A 19,770-nucleotide genomic window follows, 5' to 3' on the forward strand; every position below is an offset into this window, starting at 1 on the left:
GATTGTTGGACACGTTACGGTACCAAATTCTCACATTTTGGAGCTGTAAAAAATACTAAGTGTCTTCCTAAACAAATATTGGTCTTCATTGAAGCCAAGAATTTATCTGGTTGATTGCGGTCAACGAAACACGTGTCATTTCTACATATCCATATTTTTTAAGGGTTTTTGTTCTTCAATTACTTCTGCCGTGGAGATTTAGTTTAAATTGCAGCTTTTTCATCAAGATATAATGTTTCATTCCTTAGCTCGGCGTGTGGTAAACTACCAGTTTGGAGATGGCTGAATGTGCATTTTTTGAAACTTTGAGTGATAATCCGCCATTGTGGGCGTGAAAAAATTACTCAGTAACTAAGAGGAGGGATTCTAATGACAACCATCTTCAAAATATATAAATTTTACTAGAAATACTCCCCCAGAAGATTAGGATTCTTTAATAAAGATATCACCCTTATTTCGATCTTTTGACGTGGAGGTTCCACTATGGTATTTTCGTCCATTCTGAGCTGTCTGATTTCAAAATTTCAAACGATAAATACCGTTGGCGAATCTACAGACGCCGGTAGAGATACATTTAAACTCATTTAGTTTGATTAGCGATTTCAATTCTTTGTATATGAATCTGCCTTTTTTGAATGTCGCCAACTGTTTCGTCCGTGCAGAGCGAAATGGAGTGATAAAACTACTTAGTGACATTCATGTCGAAATACAACTTCAGTCTAAGGTTACCGTATCCAGGACATTCAGATACCTTCTGGACTGCAGAAGGTCCCGCTAAAGTATTCCGTGTACTATATGTAAGAGATTTCGGAATGTTATTTTTCACCAATGGGAAATGAGGTGAGTTGCTTTTTAATCTATTTGAAATGGCTACTTTCGAGCATATCAAATTTGTATTAAATTAAGGTCAGATTTAAGTTATTAAAATTCAAGAGTTACTTCCTCGGATTGTTAATTTTCGTATATTGTGGATATTGCTCCAGATTTTTTACCCTTTGTGAACAGAACGATGCAATCACTTGTTTATTGTTAACGCATTACGTATAGTTTAAATTTTCTATTTTCATCACTATCATTTATTTTTGATTTTGTTTTTTTTTTGTTTCTTTATTGTTTGTCTTCTGTTTTTTTTTTCTTTTTCCATTTTGTTAAATGCTAGAAATAGCAAATGAATTGCCTGGTATCGATGATAAGTATATTAATTTGCAATCATTTTCGAGCTCCGTGAAAAATGAGAAATGTGAATTGTTTAGTATATTTCACACAAATATTAGATCCATTGCAAAAAATTTTGATTATTTAGCAAGTATCAAACCACTTCTAAACTCCATGCAAGTGATTGTACTAAGCGAGACGTGGAATTGCGTAAGTACAAAATACTTTGAACTGAATGGCTATGATCTTTATTACAACGCGAGTAAGCTAAACCAAAATGACGGTGTAATAATATATATTAAATCAACAATTATACAATCCTCTAATAACATTGTGATTAATGGGTTTTGCTTTACAAGAACTTAAAACTGCACAATCATATAATAATCATAACAAGCATCTATCGCCCACCATCTTATGATATCAACTGCTTCTTAACTTCTCTTAAATTATATTTTCAAAATCATATCGAAAACTGTGTTGAAATTCTAATCGGAGATATAAATATAGATTTATTAAGCTGTGGAATTCATGTAACAGAATCGTATTTAAATTTGTTGAGTGAATTTTCATTTGTTCCATATATCAACAAGCCTACAAGAATATCTGGTGATTCACAATCATGCATAGACCACATTTTTCTCAAATGTGCAAATAAAAATGTGATTGCTACATCTTTTATTATTACAGATCAAATTACTGATCATTGTCCAATAGCACTAAAGCTACAATTTCAATTAGTCAAAGAAAGATGTCAACACGATAAAATGCTAAAAAGTATTAAAATAACTGACTACTGTAAACTGAACACACTCCTCCAGCAATTTAATTGGGATGTTCTAAAATTATTGCCCATTGAAGAATCGTTTAATCATTTTATAAACGTCTGCAAAAAAATGATTGCTTCTACTACTATTATTAAAAACAAAAGAATTAAAAAGAAGAAAGAATGGGCAACAGATGAATTATTACAAGAAATTCTAATAAAACAAGATTTATTCAAACTATACTTAAAAAATAAAAATAATTTAACATACCTGTCATATCAAAAACAAAGAAATAAAGTAAGTAATTTAATAAAATTTCAAAAAATGAAATATTTTCAAAATAATATTGCACATACACAAAATATATCTGAACTATGGGAAGCGACCAAAAAGGCAACTAATATAGAAAAATCAAAAGTCCCTATAAATCGAATAGTTGACGAGAATGGATACGTAGTGAAGGATATGAGTGAAATAGTGGAATTTTTTAATGACTAGGTACTTCGTATCCGTTCCCGAAACGTTAGCTTCTCGTGTCAGTACCTCGGGAACTTACAAAGATACCATCTCTTTTGTTACAAAAACTTTTTCATGGTGTCCAATCATTGATAAAGACGTAGAAAACTCTATAAAAGACTTAAAGGTAAGAGTATCAGGTGGTTATGACAATATTTCTTCGAGTACATTAAAACTTATCGCACATTCCGTCACCCTACCATTATCCACACTATACAATCGTTGTCTTATTGAGGGATATTTTCCTACTGTTTTAAAAAATGGATATACCCTTACATAAAAGTGGTGATAAGACCAAGGTAAGTAATTACAGACCAATTGCACTAACCAGTTTTGTCAAAAATATTTGAAAAAATTATTCACAAACAATTACTGTCTTTCTTCCAAAGATTTGATATTCTTTCAGAATCACAATATGGATTTATGAAAAATAAATCGTCTGAAGATGCGCTGACTGACCTTGTTAAAAAAATTATAACGTCTCTTGATAACTCTGAGTATTGTCTAGCAGTATTCTTAGATCTTGCTAAAGCTTTTGATACAGTGAATCATGACATATATATTATGTGATAAATTATTTAAATGTGGCTTACGAGGCGTTAGTCTTTCACTTATTAAATCGTATCTTTACAATAGAACACAAGCTGTAAGAATTGATGGGACGATGAGTGCTGAAAAGACTCTAAGGTTTGGAGTTCCTCAAGGGTCTATTCTGGGACCTTTACTTTTTATAATATATATAAACGACCTATTGAATTTATCACTGCAATGCTAAGTTGTTCTCGTATGCAGACGATACAGTACTCTTTGTCTCGGCAGATTCAAAAATTAGCCTTATAGATACAACCTCAGGTCATATGAGCATAATTAAACACTAGCTAGATAACAACATCTTAACGTTAAACTACCAAAAGTCCTCTTACATGATTTTTTCGCGTTCTCACTTAGACAGTTTGCTCATACACGTAAAGGATTGCACAATGAGACAATGTAATTGTGACATAAAAATTAATAAATGTAATACTGTGAAGTATTTGGGGGTCATGTTAGACAGCCGCCTAAGGTGGGATACTCAAATTCAATACCTAACCAACAAATTAAGAAAACTAATATATCTTCTTACATCTATAAACAGTGTAATGAGTGTCGCTTCCAAGAAAATTATTTATTACAGCATATGTCAATCTATAATACCGTATGGGATATTAACATGGGGGACAACACCAGAAGTTTACATGAGTCGTTTGTTTATTGTCCAAAAACTAATTTTAAAAATATTATTTCGAAAACCGTCAATGCTATCATCAGAACAACTCTTTAAAGAAACTAAGTTGTTTTCTATTTATCATCTTTATATACTCACCATATTAAAATACATCTACAAACGCAAGTCTACACTGCTTAATGTTCCTACTCACAACCACACTACAAGATTCAAAACTTTAAGTTTATTAGTATTAGTATTCTTCCCTGCTTGTCAAAAGTTCTTGAAAAGATCATGGCTTCACAAATACAACACTTCTTAAACAGTGAGAAAATGTTACCTCCGATGCAGTCAGGTTTTCGTCCGGGGCATAGCTGTAATACGGCACTTGCATTTGTAACCGATACAATCTTATCTGCGATTGACAAAAATAACTTAACTATGCTGATATTATTAGATTATTCAAAAGCATTCGATAGAATTTCTCATAAATTGCTTACATCCATCCTTAATTACAATAGTTTCAGCACTTCGGCTGTGCACCTGATTGAAAGTTATATATCCAACCGCACTCAGTGTACTAGGCTTGATGGAAATGTGTCTACCTCTCTCTCTGTTATGGCGGGTGTACCACAGGGATCTGTCTTAGGACCATTGTTGTACATCATCTATACCAGCAAAATACAAGATTGTCTTAAACATTGTATGTATCACCTCTATGCGGATGACACGCAGTTATTCTATACATTTCCAGCTCATAAAATTGAGGATGCGAATAGCCTCATAAATTCTGATTTGCAAAGTTTAGTAAACACTTCTGAAATGCATGGTCTAAAACTTAATATTAACAAGTGCAGTGTCATGTTATTTGGTCGAAACAAAATCCGAAACAATAACATCTCGCAAGTTGCAATACAAATTAAAGACAGTTTGCTTCCTGTAGTGTACAGTGTCAGAAATCTAGGTGTTGTGGTAGATAATCAACTTCGTTTTAAAAGTCACGTGTCAGGACTCCTTCGAAAAGCCTATCTTAATCTAAAAATGATCTTTAATTTAAGGCATAGCCTCAATCGTAAGATTAAGGTAATGCTTTGCGAATCCTTAGTTCTATCACATTTTAATATATATACGGCCCATGCCTGGACGCAAGTGACGTCAAACGAGTGCAACGCATGCAAAACTCTTGTCTTAGGCTCATCTTTGGTCTAAAAAGATATGAGCATGTTAGTAATAAGTTAAGTGAGGTTAAATGGCTTAACATGTCAAATCGTAGAGTGTTACACGCAGCATGCCTCTTATACAACATCATTTCCACGAAAACACCAGATTACCTATACAGCAAAATTAAATTTAGGCATAATGTCAATATTAGAAACAAAAACTTCACTTCTTTACCAAGTCATAATACCAGTATTTTTCAAAGATGTTTCACTTACAATGCTTCAAAAATTTATAATTCCTATTACAACGTTTTCACTGATTCAAAGTTTTCTTCTCTAAAATCTTTTAAAAAAGCAATGTATACCTTACTTATGGATAGACAGCGGAGTACTTGAAACTGTTGAGTCACTTAAAGTTTGGCACAAACCCAAATTATGCAATTCTGCCATTTGTGGTCGAGTATTAAAAGCTCGATAGAATGGGGTTAAGTGGTAGAACAGACAGTGTGGTACCCTCTTGGGTGCCCACCAGTCTGAACTTTCGCCCCTTTGAGCTAACATGCTTTTATTTTTTTATTTTTTTTTTTTATTCATTAGAATATGTAATATCATGTTTAGCTCAATAAATGCCTATTATTATTATTATTATTATTATCTTACAATATAACAGTAAACAGTTAACAAACAAATTGCACAAAAAAACTTCACTTTTCATGTAATCAAGGTCTATAACCATTTTCAACTAAAGTACAATATCTCCTCGTTTTTTATTCTATCGAATAAACCATTTTTGAAAAATGAAAAAAAATTTGTGCTTCAATGAGTATACAAGAGGTTCGAAACATTCTTTTAGTTCAAATTTAATTTAACTATTAGTCCTTTGTTACTTATCATCTTTCCCTTTATTTTATTTATTTTTATTTTTAACTAACTTTTATTTTATTTCTTATTTTTTTTTTAATTTTATTTTTCTTTTTTTTTAATTCTATTATCGTTATCCACCTTGCACCTGACAAAAGATATTGACAAGTTTTTAAACTTAGATATATGCTGCAGGTATGAATTCAGTGTTGATATATTTTTTTTCTCTTTTCTTTTTAATGTCCAATGTACCCATGTTAAAAAAAATGATTCGGAATTTTCTTCGACTCGGTTCTTTTGTCCGACCAGTTCTAAAGAAACACGGATTTAACTCCATTCTGTCTAAATTTGTAGGCCTTTTTGATTCATTTTACACTTTTGATCACTTATTCAATAAACCTTCTTTTGTTTTTCCAATTCACTAAGTGTGTTATTTGCGTTCTACCTTTCCGATAGTAAGCTTTGTTTCGAGGTAAAAAAGTAAACTTCTGTTAACGACCGATGGTTGCTAAGGGTTTAAGCTTGTGAATGAAGTTAAATTTGATAACAAATTATGATCAGTGCGTGATAAAAATGAAAGATATGTATTTTATATGGGAGTTTTTTAACAACTTATTTCCCAAATAACGAAGTGAAACGAAAGTGCAGGAATTAGCTGAATAATTTTTGTTTCATGCAAATGTGGGAACATTATATATTTGAATGAATGCTACTAGGAATGTCATTTCAACCAAAAATTTGTACCCAGAAGGCAGCTATTGTGGAAACAAATTTCCAATTTTTCAATGTAAACGCCACCTGTGAAATCGATCTAAATCGCCTCTTTTTCGTGAAATACATTTTTGTTATATAACGATAAAAACCGTATCACAATATTTTTCTTACTTGGTCAACTTTACAAAATTCATATAGTACCCTCAATGGTTGTGCGCCATCATTAAATTTATGGTTACGCTTACGAGTGACGGTTAAAGTAAAAACTTTTTTGCGCACGATAAATTGCTCTGCTAAGTATAACGTATAAAACTTTTAATAAAATAACCTTAACCATATGAAGGTAGCTAATGCGCTAGTTTCCTATATCAATTTTCGAAACCATGCATTAACCCGATGGTCATTTAATAATACACCGTACGTAAATTAAATGCAGCACGAAAGAACAAAAACTTCATGCCTTAATGAGTGGGTATAGAAAATAAAAAGGGTAAAAATGTCATTTCGGCCTTTTTTCTCTCTTTTAATACCTTAATATTAACTACACCGTCGTTGTTGTAAAGCAATAAAAACATAAAAATAAAATCTGTAATGGCCCGTGCTGTTTTGCAGATGCTTCCTTAAATTAGTTTCAGCCTTTTTGTGTGTTGCTCGCGCTGTACATCCCTCCTCGACCTTCTCTAACGTATGTGTTGTTAATTAATCAAAACGAATTGGTGGTTCTCCTCAGTTTTATTTATGGGTCAGTAGATAATTATGCTTTTTTTTCTGTAAATTTTATTTTAAAAAATAAAAGGAATGAGGATGTACATTACGAATGAAAGCACCCAAGGAATATTTTATGAAGCTTAATAAGAACACGGCATTGGATCATTAGCCGTAATGTTAATCAGGGAATCATTTGTCGGCCGAGACGAATTTATGTGAAGTATTGAGTACGCCAGATAAATTGATTCTGATATAAATGACTGTGTGAAAAAATTCCCTATCTCACGAGCGCAGGTTTTAACTAACCCTAATTAATATAAATGGCTTAACTGATTTTTTTGTAATATAATATACAAGAATCAACAAGTGTACTACATTTAGAGCACTTGATTATTTTAATGAAGCCGTTTCCTTGTTTATGATGCATGCAGGGTTGTGGCACTGGCATGCGGAAATGTGGTTAGTACGTGCCAATTTTAATCTTTCAATCAGTTTACTGCATTTCTGAATTAAGAAAATATAGGGCAGTTCATTAGAATCAGACACTCTTGTGTCTAAAATCAATCGTAGATGAAGCAACGATTGTCGATAGAATTACCGTACAACGACTACGCCCAAAACCTAAAGAAAGTACCTACACGATAAATAAACAAAATGCAACATGGCGGTCCTTTCAATAAAAGGGTAAAAACCATATGTATAACCTCCACTAGGAACACAGGCAGATCCCGTCCAAATAATCACTTCGGAATTCCCAAATATGAATCCAATCGCCAGAGATTAATATTTATTCGGAAGAGGGCAATTAGAATTCCATGCGTTTACGTTACGTTTTCATGTGTGCGGCTCACGAAGAAAATGGACACCCAAAAATCAAGGCGCTGTCAGGTCTGCGTAGAAAACTGCGTGGTTAAATTCCATCAATAGGTGGAGCCATCTATCCAATCGCTTCAAACGTTACGAGAGTTCTTCGACAAGTAGTAGTGTGCATACTACCGTAAGTGGGACGTACGGTGGCATTTACACCTCGACAGCGCTATCGGACGGCAACTCGCGCGAGAGATCTTCCTAGAGTGTTTCCGCCTTTAAAAAGCGTTAATGAAGTGCTTCGTTTGGTGAACGTAAGCATTAAAAATGAACTACAATTACTAGGGCCAGGATTTTGATGATTTTGTATCATTTTTTCTGAAAGTCTGAGACATTGCTCTGTTATATATAAACGTGTTTCAGGATAATTTGAATCAAATGACAGCAACTTGTTGGTGCATTTTTTGCTATTTTTGAGGAATGGGTCTTTTCTGCTAATTTTTACAGTGTTTTTACCATATTTTTGAGTTTTTGTGTGTTTTACTTTGAATTTTTTGCATTTTTCAGGAATAGCGCGAATTTTTTTTATATTTTACGGTATCTATTTCTATTGGCCAGCTTATAAACCTTTGTTAAAGTTTTATTTTTCATGCAGTCTTAGATTTCTAGAACACAATGCAATATTTTTTCAGTAGTTCCAGGTATCTACCTATTTAGAAATGAACCCTAAAACCTCTATTATAAGCTAAATTCTTGGAACGTGCTTAAGTCATCCACAAACGAATGCCCATCAAGGGATTAAATTCCTTTGAGATGCGGTAAGTGAGTCAGTAACTTACATACTTGCTTTCTACGACTGGCCTACAGAGGGTGGAAATGAACCAACAACGAAGTTCCTGTCTTATCTTACCTAATTGCTTCTTAAAATAATTTTGCGGTCTTATTCAGTTTCATCAATAAATTTATTTGTTATTTAAAATGTCATCTTTTTAAATTTTTATGTCATGTTTGAAAGATTTTTAAGTCATAATTTTGCATTTTTTATTTTGCATTTTTGCTGATTTTTAACGTCATTAAAATCCTAGCCCTAACAATTACGCATGACAGAGACGTCTATCTTTCTCTTTCTGGGCCAACTCGAGTCACTTTTTTTGTTGATCATACCTTACAATTTTACTGAATAAAATCAACAAAGTAGTTTATCTGAAAATTGCTTGAAAAGAACGTCAATCGCATCTTTATTAGATCCTTAAATAAATACATTGCACATAACTGCTGAATGTTTTCATAACCGAATCTACACCGTTTAATTTGAATTTGTCCTTTAAAACTGGTACAATTAACACTAATATTAAAACCACTAAAAAAATCAAAGGTAACCCCACCGTCGATGTCATAAAATGTACATAAGAGGGCTAATTATAGATGAGTTCAAGATGGAAAATTGTCGTATAACAGATGACAGCCGAACCTATAGAAAAGGTATACTTCAATTACGGAAAATGCAAAGGACGGTCCTTATAATAAGGAAGAAAAACGCAATTATATCCTCCTACGGAGTAAAAGACGAATCCCTTCACTAATTACTCCAGAATCCACAATTTAATCAATCCAATTGTCAGAGATTAATAAAATTTGGATGATGGTAATTACAATTCCATGCATTCTCAACTAAACCCTCAACTCACAAAACAAAGAGGAAGACGATGTATGACAACCAAGAATCACGGCGCGGCAAAATTGCTTGGTTCAAATATTCCTTAATGACAGTCACGTCATGAATTTTTGTATACATAAGTGACCATTTTTCATGATTACTTGATTCAAATATCCGTTGCCCACAGTGATAGAGGTCGATGGAGTGAAATAAAAGGTGAAGACACTCCAGTTTATGAATCAAGGTACAAGTTCGACATTAACAACCCTCATTTCTCTTCCGGATCTTCCTCCAGGTAAACCTTAGTTGGTACATGTCAATACCTCAATACATTATACGTTACGCTTTAAGGGCCGGAGATGTAATTTAAGGTAATATTTACAAGAACTATAAAAGGACAAACGTAAGTAAATATGCGTGATATCCAAACCATAAATAGTTGGATTTATGTAAAAACGGCGTATATAACAATAAAAATGTAAATCAGAGTTGGAAGATACCACTAACAATCTTTAAAAATTTGTTATTTTACATCTACTAATAACTAAAACAGACCCCATTAACTAAAAATTACAATTAGCCGGATAGGATTAATACCGCGCCATTACCAGAATCGTAAAATTGTGAAACGGCCCCCGTTTCTCCCGGTGTCCTTGCGTTATTACTCATACAAATTTGATTAAATAGGATACGTTCCAAATGTAACAAAGAGTAACATCCCTTAAATCAATTTAATTAGACGGAGAAGGAGAGAAAGTCGGGGAAAGTGTGGTAAGTGAACCGGTTAATTACATTACCATCTTTATCTGGACTTCGTAATTATTCTAATTGTTGTCGTTTGCCTTTCCCTGTTCGAAATGTAATTTTCAAACTTTTTCCCGTGATCCGATTGCTCTCGCGTTGTTAACATAATTTGTTGATCCTTTTTTTCTTCGATTTATTTAACGATGTAAATCTGACTTTTATGTTTTTATTACGTGCGCCACCTTTTCTATGGGGCCATACGGGAGGGTACCTGTCATAAATTTACATACGAAATCTTTATGGAATAGAAACTTACTTCCGGTATCTACATATTTTATTAAACAATTGTATCTACGTGCCCATTTTTTTCGTACAGGATTAGACAGGTTACATTATGTATGTGAGTTCATGCCATTATTATGCAGCTTGTATGCATCTTACGCCACGACCAGAGGTTTGCTCTCTGCATACAAAGCTTTGATGTTTGCATACAACAATGTAATATTTAGGTGTAATTAGCGGTCTGTTTACAGTTAAATGTTCAACCTTATGCTTCAAAGGAAGTTCGTTTATAGCATAATAATAAAAGTTTTATGTGAGATGCAAATTGCTGTCCATACAAGGTGGGTAAGGAGGATTAAGATCCCTCATTTATACGTTGCTATTTCAGTTTCTTATCCCATTTATAGGTTTACATAATCTCGTCGCTGAATTGTCCGCAACTGTAAAATTGGTTTCATTGGGCTATGGAATGAATTATTACAAAAATTGCAATTAAAATTGGAATTGAGTCTAATTCACTAACATCATAATCTATGCTAACATGGAAGCCAGAGACATTTGTCTGCCCCCCTTCTCCACGTACACTAGAAAGTAACTTCTGTTTCTTTTTTTATTTAAATGTATTTAGTCATATATTTGGTATCGTAGTCTATTTCTCCCATTCTTAATTCTTTGGAAACCGTTGCCGTTCGTGGAACGAAAACGCGTAATTGCAGAATTTACTCTACAATATTCTTTGCATGAGTCGTCACATTACATAATACTTCAGTTCTTCATTTTATGCACAGTTAGAGAAATACTCATTTGATCTATCCTCGATGCAATAAAAAGTGGACGGTAAAGCTTCACTATATGGCGAACCGATTAAGGTAGGCCATAGTACCGGGATCAACTCCCAACTCCCAACGTCCTTGGAAATACTGCTTCCCATCAACACGCTTCATTATATGGAAGCTTAATGGGCGATGGGGTCGTCACATCCCAACGGGTTTATTAGAAAATTAATTATTTTAATTATAATATGTATGTTTCTTACTATTATTATAAATAAACTTGAAACAAATATAGCAAGCGACCTCCTGGGTCACTCAATATTTAATCAAGTCTTGGGTGATGATAAACATAATACTAAACACAGAATTGGAAAATTCGGAACCGTTCATGAGTTATTATAAGTACACAAGCGGACGGAGACAGACGGACAGAAAATCCAAATGACCAAAATTTAATCATAGACGATTGTCTACCTATAAATTGAAAAATTCGAAACCGTTGGCAAGTTTTCATGTACACAGGCCGGACAGAGGGACAGAGAGTCAAAAATCATGAACTTGTTTATTAGGGGCTCGTTAATAATAAAGAATATCAATACATGAAAATACGAAACAAACCTTTATTTTAAAAAAACTACTGTCAATTATTAATTCCACTACAGCAGAACAAATTTGTTCTGAGTCTCGATGAGTTTCCAAAGGTTTTCAGTTGTATCCAAAAGAATCCACTGGGCTTTTAGAAGCATTGAAATCCTTTCTATGTGTGTTTAAAGTTACTCGTGTTTTAAAGCAATGAAGGCGCTTAAAATGTGTAAAAAGCTTTAAGGGTGTTTTAAAGAGCGATTATGTGCCCTTAGAAACTGTTTTGTTACGGACTTTTCTTCATGTCCCTTAAGAGTCTTCAATGGCGGCAAAAAGTCTGCATAGGGGTCAAGAGGAATTTTTAGATATATGGTTTTTTTTTAACTTTTTTACACACCTCGAAAATTCTTTAACAAAAAGATTAATGACTAACGGCTAGCTCATAACGGAAATTTAACTATAATTGACTTACATACTGACTGACTTACTAATTTCCTGAAAATTGACTTTAAACTTTGATCGTTGATTTGCTTGATCGCAAAACAAACACAAGATTTTGGATCTATTGACGACAAAATCAAATAGAAAAAGAATTCCCTTTCCCTTTACAGATGCTACTATTTATGATTATCTTTATACATTTTCAATTAACTGGATTAATTTTCGTGGCCACGGTTCCTGAATTTATTGTCGAATCTAATATCAAATATACGGCACAATTTTTGACACACAATTCACCAAAAATATAATGGACCCACTTTATTGAAATTCGAATGAATTAACTTTAAATAAAAAACTGATTTATCTAACAAATCCAATTGATTGATTGATTGAGTTTCTGAATGCTAAAATGCATGCAATATCAAAACGGCTTTAAATGACCACATGTTGATCTCTTAAGAACGTACAAGTCATAATTTTCCTTAGTTAGTTTTTTCTTAGTTCAATCAAATATAATTTGGGAGGTTTGTCTTAAAAAATCAGACCTTTTACATAAATGGAACAAGGGTACTTCATATAAGACAGTCATTTTGCAGGGGACGATGTTGCTACAAAATTAGGCTGGAGACCACCCTCCTTACCGCGACACTATCTCATGACAACGGAGCTGCAAGTGGGAACTTTGCCAGTGAATTTGCAAATCTCTGGTCGTAGTTTTTTAACTGGCGTTAAGAGTTACGGGAAAGCCACAAGTTTATTAACTCAAAGGGTTGATGTTAAAGAGTGACGAGAAATGGAAACATTTTTTATATTCAATAGCAGAAATCTTCACTATGTAACAATTTTCCACTTTTTACGACTACAAAAGTAGAGTTCAATCTTCCTCTTTGGTTTGGGAATCTCTACTATTCATTAACTACCGCCCAAAAATGGTTTCTTATCAATGAAACACGGTCATCTTTTTTTGAGGCCCGAAAAAAAATTGTCTCAGATCGACCCGGAAAAAAAATTTCTTATAGAATGGGGCCTGTAAAATCCATAATTTCAAACAGTTCCAAGATTGGGTTACTAGTTCAAAAGTTACAGCCCTTTGAATTTTTTTTCGAAATTGGTTTCTAGTCCTAACTTTTGATTGAGAAGTCTAATCGAAAAAGTACGAATTGTTTTGGATTTTACGTACCAAAATTAATAAGAAAAGGTGTTTTCCCGAGAAATTTTGGTGCAGTCGATTTTTGGTAAAAAAGGAAGGTTACACACTGCCCTTTTTTGAGGCCCGAAAAAAAAATTGTCTCAGATCGACCCGGAAAAAAATTTTTGTTATAGAATGTGGCCTGTAGAATCCATAATTCAAACAGTTCTAAGATTGGGCTACTAGTTCAAAAGTTACAGCCCTTTGAATTTTCTTTTGAAATTGGTTTCTAGTCTATAACTTTTTTTTGAGAAGTCTGATGGAAAAAGTACGAATTGTTTTGGATTCTATGCACTAAAATTAATAAGAAAAGGTGTTTTCCCGAGAAATTTTGGTGCAGTCGATTTTTGGTAAAAAAAAGGAAGGTTATACACTGCCTTTTTTTGAGGCCCAAAGAAAAATTGTCTCAGATCGACCCGGAAAAAAAAATTTCTTATAGAATGGGGCCTGTAGAATCCATAATTTCAAACAGCTCCTAGATTGGGTTACTAGTTCAAAAGTTACAGCCCTTTGAATTTTTTTTCGAAATTGGTTTCTAGTCCTAACTTTTGATTGAGAAGTCTAATCGAAAAAGTACGAATTGTTTTGGATTTTACGCACCAAAATTAATAAGAAAAAGTGTTTTCCTGAGAAATGTTAGTGCAGTCGATTTTTGGTAAAAAAGGAGGGTTATACACTGCCTTCTTTTGAGGCCCGAAAAAAAAAATTGTCTCAGATCGACCCGGAAAAAAATTTCTTATAGAATGGGGCCTGTAGCATCCATAATTTCAAACAGTTCCAAGATTGGGCTACTAGTTCAATAGTTACAGCCCTTTGAATTTTCTTTCGAAATTGGTTTCCAGTCTATAACTTTTGATTGAGAAGTCTAATCGAAAAAGTACGAATTGTTTTGGATTCTATGCACTAAAATTAATAAGAATAGGTGTTTTCCCCAGAAATTTTGGTGCAGTCGATTTTTGGTAAAAAAAGAAGGTTGTACACTGCCTTTTTTTGAGGCCCGAAAAAAAAAGTGTCTCAGATCGACCCGGAAAAAAACTTTCTTATGGAATGGGGCCTGTAGAATCCATAATTTCAAACAGTTCCAAGATTGGGCTACTAGTTCAAAAGTTACAGCCCTTTGAATTTTTTTCCGAAATTGGTTTCTAGTCTATAACTTTTGATTGAGAAGTCTGATCGAAAAAGTACGAATTGTTTTGGATTCTACGCACCAAAATCAAATACTATCGAAGTATTCGAATACTTACGAAGTTATTCCAAATACCTTTGCGAAGGATTCGAATACTAAATATTTATGTAAAAAGTATTTGAGTTACAAATACAAATAGTCTTCCATAATCAGTTTATTTATATAACAAGAGCGCGAAGTTCAATTCGCGCATGAGACTGAAGGTATTTTGAACGAGGCGAAGCCGAGTCAAAATACAGTCAAAATGCGCGAAATAACTTCGCTCTTAGCGTTATAACAATATTTTTTCTACAACTGAGCGATTGTTAATTAAATTTGCTGTTTTAAGTTCAACTTTGTCACGTTCGCGAAATACTTTTTTATTATACCTGAATCACAATCTCCGCTTTTAAACACTCAATGCGTGCCGAAAAAGGCCTTTTAAAAACACCCACGTGCTTTAAAGTTGCTAAGTAACGGACTTCAAGTATGACTTATTGAAACTGTCATTCTGGATGAAATAAAAAAAATCCTCTTAGTGGTCGCTCACAAAGACGGATTTTTATAAGCAAACGTCAAGTGACATTTCCATGGCAATCGTGAAATTACGAACACCCAGCCCACTTAATTAGACATGTATTCGAGTATAACGTCAATATGATTTCATTGAATTTCCTATTTTTAAATTATACTGCAGGTATAATAAAAAATACTATAAGATGCACGTGTATAATTGGTCTTTAAAGCACTTGCAACGTTAAAGGCACTCCGCTTTGCGTCGTGCGTGCTTTAAAGACTTGATTATACACTTGTATCTTAATATACTATTTTTCACTGTTGACGATTTCGCGCACGTTGTCAATAGCAACCTTACTTATTAATTAACCGTTTAAAAATCTAGTACTTCGCGTTTCGAAATTCGTCAGAAAATGACAGGTTTTTTTGACAGTTGTAGAAAATAATTATTTATATAATAAGAGCGCGAAGTTCAATTTCGCGCATTGAGACTGAAGGTATTTTGACGAGGCGAAGCCGAGTTAAAATATCAGTCAAATGCGCGAAATAACTTCTCGCTAGCGTTATATACAATATTTTTTCTACAACTGAACCGATTGTTAATTAAATTTGCTGTTTAAGTTCAACTTTGTCCCGTGCGCGAAATACTTTTTTTCACTGTTGACGATTTTGCGCACGTTGTCAAGAGCAACCTTACTTATTAATTAACCGATTAAAAATCTAGTACTTCGCGTTTCGAAATCCGTCAGAAAATGACAGGTTTTTTTGACAGTTGTAGAAAAAAGTATTTAATTACAAAGTATTTGAATACTTTAAAGGATTTAAATACTAAAAAGTATTTACAAAATCGAATACTGCCCAGCTCTGATGTGTATCAAGTTCAGTCTTTTAGGAGTGGATTCTTCCATTAAACGGAAAACACATACATTACAAGTGAATGCGTGTTAAGAATCGTACGTAGGTTTATGGATTATGTACCAACATTTTTAAATCCAATAAATGTTCACTTTGTATACAAGTTCCAAGTAACACAGGTGGTTCCCGAGGACCAAAGTTACTACATCACTTTTGTATCCCGTTTCTAAATAATTCTTTGCTAAAGAATTTGAAGATGTATAATGTTGCTTAATTGTGCTCTTACAATTTGTTCTCCAGGATTTTGTAAAAAGTATGTAAATTATGTACCATTACCACAGCAGTACAGCAATAATCATCCTTTACTTCCTTGAGAGGTGGCCAGCATTCGCAAAATGTAAGGCTTTCTCGTTAAAATTTCCCACCAACCATATCTACATTTTGATCTACCGCGACTGTCGGACAGGAAATTGTGTTTCAATTACATTGACAACCTCTTTCCAGGAGAGATAAGGTAATTTTTATAATACGCCCGACGACGCCGGATATCGATGAATCATTTTTAAGACATTTCAGAATTTCTACCCAATTAAGATCCGGTTTTATTATGTCGAAAGATTTATTGCTCTTAATGAAATTAATTATATCCAAAGCTCCTTCGTCCATATAATTCATATTTATATCGCTTATCGCTTATGCTTGGTTACATTTTTCACCGTACGAAGATTAAAGAAAAACGCAAAAATTGCAAACCTGAATCAACATGTGTCGTGCGGTAATTACACGTTACCATTGACTTCCTCCAAAAAAATCACACTTCATCAGGTTACTTTGTTAGTCGACTAATTGAAGGGTGGATCACTTATTACCGGGCATCGCAGATGCTAAAATTACCTTTTATTATAACGTTTATTGCTGAACACTAAGATTTTATGCCTCGTAACGGTAGGTGAGCGCATGTTTTTTAGACAAAGTATTCATTTCATTCGTGTAAGGACAATTAACATGTACATTATTACGATCAAAATCGGTACTTTACAACGATATACTAATTGAATATTTAAAACACCTCAGGATGTTAACTGAATAGGCTACCTATCCTCGAGAAGGTTGCCATTAATAACGATAATTATGGCATGCAGCTTACTATTATTTAAGCCAAGCTTCTGTTTTCCACTAGTATTTTCTCATGCAAGCACAACATAGCATTATATACCTTACTACCTATATTTAGAAATTAGGTATTCAAATTTTCTTATTTGCGTACTCAAAAAATATGACAAGGGGTAAGTGCACATAACGAACAATTTTAGATGACGTCATTATAGGTACCTAAGATAAAAACTATTGATAAGGAACCCCATTCTTTGTTATTGTGATTTTACAATTGCCGGAATGATTTGTATAAAGAGATTGGTGTGTTTAGTTAGAGAAACGCGGTTCGAGCTCCAAGTTTCCTTTGATACAAATTAGTAGTAGACAATCGTGCGAGAATACACATACTAAATTGATCTAGATAACGTTAAGGACATATTTTGGTAATGGTAAACACAATAGTATTGTAGATCATGTTAAAGATGCTAAAAAAGCGAAAAGAGAACTTTTGAACGATACTTTTTCAAATAAACGTGTAAACAAATATAGAAAACGATCTCCTGGGTATGGCTATAGCATGTGCAAAACCAAATTTTGAACCTGGTGTTAGTTTTGCTTTTATTTAAAGTGTATACTTATGAATGAAATTTCATTTACTTACTTCCATAAATAAGAAAGTTTGCAATTCGGTTTATAAATGGTCGAATTGCGAAAAGGGCACTGTGAATGTTGATCGATTAGGGTCAATTTTTGGAATTGCGTTTTATATGGCTAAAGCTACACGCATATTGAATTTCATGCAATTCGGTTTATAACTCACGGAGATGTCAAAAGGGCCTTCCTTATTTTTTTGGGCTACATTGCCAATTCACGAACTCCGATCTACAAATTTGATAAAGAATCCATCTACTAAATTTTATCGTAATCGGTCCATTCGGTATCGAGATATCGTGCTAGCGGACGGACGGACAGACGGACAGACACCGAAAAATTATAAACTCGCTAGGAGCTCGTTAATAAACAGTACAATGTACGCGATTCAGTGAATTTGAGGTTGAGGTTGTACCTCCATTGAGGAGATAAAGGACAATCTAAGGAGCCAAGGTGTGGTAGACATGAGGACGACGATGTAGATGCTAGGGATGTAGGCCATTATGAAGAATCCAAAATTCTACCGAGCTACGATTGGGATTGGAAATCTATTGGACTAGCACCCGGTGCCTTTCCTACTGGTGGGTTGGTGATTTCAATGCACACGACCCTATATGGCGGAGCAGGTAATTTCCACGCGATTGGTCTAGCTTTCACCTCACCGTTTTTGGCGGTCCCTCTTGAGTGGGGGCCACTAGATGACTTTCACAACAGCGCTTCTCAGAGGTGAGAGATGCAATTATCCGCAAGAAAAAGAGCTTTTACCCTCTTTCGCTGTCGTCCCACCATAGGAACTTGGTTGCCTTCAAACGTGGTAGAGTGAATGCTAAACAAACGAGCATCTTGGCGCAGTTTTTTTTTTGAAAATTGAACCAAACACTTCCTCTGAGGTATGGGGGAAGATAAACGCAGTAGCGACGCGCAAGAGGTCCCACGCTATTAATCACATTAGAATGAAAGATAGCAATATCACTAACTTTCTCCATACTATTGCCAAGACAATCGGCGATCAATTTGAAGAAGCAAGTGTCTCCCAAAGCTATCAATCGCCCTTTCGGGAAAATAAAATACAGCAAGAAGTTCCTCTAGACTTTGGAGGTGGCCGACGAGCTCCCTTACAAGATACCTTTCTCCACAGCAAAATTTGAAAAGGTCTTGCGATGTTCGAAATCAAAGTCACTGCGATCGGATCCCCTACATCTTCATCCGACGTCTTCCTCCGATCGCTGTTGAACCTGAACAACAAAACATGACTAGAAACCCCAGACAATTGAAGGAGACTGTGCTCGTCCCCATTCTGAAAGGCGGCAAAGATCCATTATGTCCGTCAAGTTGAAAGTCTCTACGTCTGACTTGTTGCATGGGCAAAATCTTTGAGAAAATGATCAACAACAGGCTTGTGTGGTACTTGGACACGAATCAGTATCTTGTTAACCATCAGGTGCGATTCCGTTGGAACCGTTCGACCACCGATCATACCCTAGTCCTGTTTGTCGATTTAGAGAAGGTGTATGACATGACATGGAGGTATGGTGTCTTAGAGAAACTACACGGATGGGGATTGAGGAGTAACTAACCTATCTTCTTGGTGGACTATCTGCTTGGCAAGAGTTTCAGGCTATTGGTCAAATCGCTCGTAAACTACAACCTGTAATAAATAAGATAGTGCAAGATGCCGAAAATACAGGTTTCGGGTTTTGACTTGAAGCGACTTTTCTTCAAGAATGATGCTGTCCCAACAGCAAGATCGATGAAGTTCTTAGGCCTCATATTTGACGACCAACTAAGGTGGAATCTGCACATCGATGGCCTTGTCGGTCGATGTAAATCTGTCATTAACATCCTTAAAGCGCTTGCCGGTACCAGGTGGGGTGCTGACCCATGCTGGATATCCATCGTTCCTTTTACTATCCAAAATGGATTACGGG

This window comes from Photinus pyralis, unplaced genomic scaffold (genome assembly GCF_008802855.1).
Source record: "Photinus pyralis isolate 1611_PpyrPB1 unplaced genomic scaffold, Ppyr1.3 Ppyr1.4_LG6, whole genome shotgun sequence".
Taxonomy (NCBI): domain Eukaryota; kingdom Metazoa; phylum Arthropoda; class Insecta; order Coleoptera; family Lampyridae; genus Photinus; species Photinus pyralis.